The sequence below is a fragment of the Chrysochloris asiatica genome, unplaced genomic scaffold (assembly GCF_000296735.1).
Source record: "Chrysochloris asiatica unplaced genomic scaffold, ChrAsi1.0 scaffold00006, whole genome shotgun sequence".
Classification (NCBI taxonomy): Eukaryota; Metazoa; Chordata; class Mammalia; order Afrosoricida; family Chrysochloridae; genus Chrysochloris; species Chrysochloris asiatica.
In genome coordinates, this window is record NW_006408524.1 from 145908 (window position 1) to 148129 (window position 2222).

The 2222-nt window shown below is 44.1% G+C and overlaps 1 pseudogene; it reads left to right on the top strand.

The window, feature by feature from the left end:
- Positions 1-1889, top strand: part of LOC102840633 — a 71708-nt pseudogene extending 69819 nt beyond the window's left edge.
- The last annotated feature ends 333 nt before the right edge of the window (positions 1890-2222 follow it).

Below are 2222 nucleotides of genomic sequence, written 5' to 3' on the forward strand. Positions count from 1 at the left end.
CTAAGAAGAGAAGGACTAAGAACTGGGGGCCAGGAGCAGACTCGCAGAATGTGCCCTTTGGAGATGTAAATTATTATATATGCCTGAGTGGGTTTTTTTTGTTTGTGTGTTTTTTAAAAAGCTAAAGTGGATAGAGAGAAATACTTTTAACTGATGGTATATGGAGGGGATTCTAATCAATGTTATGAAACAGGTTATATGAATGGTTGAATGTGAAACTGATGATGTGCCCTGTAAACTTTCACTCAATCCACAATAAAAACCTTAAATTAACAAAACAAAACAAAAACCTGTGCAGCCACCTTTTTTTTGGATCTAAAGAAAGATATCAGACATGAATCCAGGATAGGGGGAAATTACACTAACACTCAAAGGTTTCAGTCTTAACACACGAGTAGTCACTTTTGGGATGTATCTACTAATTATTAGCTTCCCATCAATATTTTAGAAAAATTGATTTGTAGAGTTGTGCAATCCTCCTATTTCAATGGGGTATGTCAGCTAGAATCCCAGAGTATCAACTACTTCTCTACTTTGAATTGCTTCTAGTTCTCATGTATAGTTGTCACTTGCCCATGGTGCTAACCAACACTTAGAGACTCAGGCATGAGTATGAACAACAGAGGGCACACATCTGGTGGGATTTCTAAGACCTACTTTAATGTAGGCTGGAACTTTCACTTGTCCTAGTGGCAAAGGTGACTCGTTATAATAAAGTAAAATCACTCATCTTGAATCCATGGAATGATGGTGATTTCTTTGGTAGCACGTTTTTCAAAACAATACCCACCCCACCTCCACCCCCCAAAAAATACAAGAACCAGTATACTTTACTTACGTAAAGGCATTTATAGAGGAAACATTGGAGTCCTGGTGTGGCGCTGTGGGTTAATGCGCCAGACTGCAAAGCCATTTGAACCTCAAGGTCGGCAGTTCAAGCTCACCAGCTTCTCCTTGGAAACCCTATAGGGTCGTTATGGGTCGGAATCGACTCGATGGCACTTGACAACAACAACATAGTCAGGATTAATGGCGGAAGTGGATCTATCCTGAGGATTGAGTTCGCTTTGCGGCCTCGCTGGGCGAGCAGGACCGGCGGTGGTGTTGGTTAAGTCAGGAGGCACCAAAGTCTTACTGCAAGCGCCACTTCAGCAGCCAGCGGCACAGAGCAAACTCGGCCGAGGCCTTCCTGGCCGCGGGATACGGGTTCTCTTCTTGTATCTCCCCTTTGCCCATCGCTTCCCATCTCAGACCTGGCTGTCCACTCTACGGCCCTCTAGCTCAGCCCATTCTGGCCTGCTATGCTTGGAGGCTAAGGAGAAGGAACTCCGAGGCTTCGCTGCAGCCTTGAGGAGCTACCAAGAGGCTGCGGTTGTGGGTACTTACCTCGCTGTAGAGTTCACCACTTTGGCAGAATATTTGTATCTGCTGCAGTCTGCGGCCCAGGCTCTCAATCCTCTAGGCTCATCTGCGATGTTCTGTCTGGCTGCGGCTGTGTCCGATTTCTATGTTCCTGTCTCTGAAATGCCTGAACACAAGATCCAGTCATTTAGGAGCCCACTGCAGATAACAATGAAGATGGTGCCAAAAATGCTTTCACCTTTGCTTAAAGACTGGGCTCCTAAAGCATTTATATTTTCCTTTAAGTTGGAGACTGACCCTTCTATTGTAATTGATCGTGCACGTAATGCTTTACAAGTTATCAACATCAAATGGTGGTGGCCAGTATCCTTGAGTCACGCCGGTCCTTTGTGGTTATTGTAACCAAAGACTCAGAAACCAAACTATTGCTATCAGAGGAAGAAGTAGAGAAAGGCATAGAGATAGAAGAGAAGATAGTAGGCAATCTTCAGTCTTGACACACAGCTTTTATACTTGACAAAAACTGAAGGTTGAAAAAAACCCTTTTAGGATCAAAAATTGTTCAGTGGACCAGGGCTCTTACAGAGCAAGAATGGTGAGAAGAAGAATGAATCCTTTGCATTCATAAGGCCCGAGAACAGCAAAAGTAGTAGTGTGCAGAAGAACAGTGTTGGGTACTTGTCTTGGGCAAATCTGCTGCACAGGAACTTTTTAAAGTGTTGAAGGGCAGAGATGTCAGCTTGAGGACTAAGGTGTGCCTGACCCAGGCCATGGTATTTTCAATAACCTCATATGGATGCGAAAGCTGAACAGTGAATAAGGAAGATCGTAGAAGAATTGATGCCTTTGAGTTGTGGTGT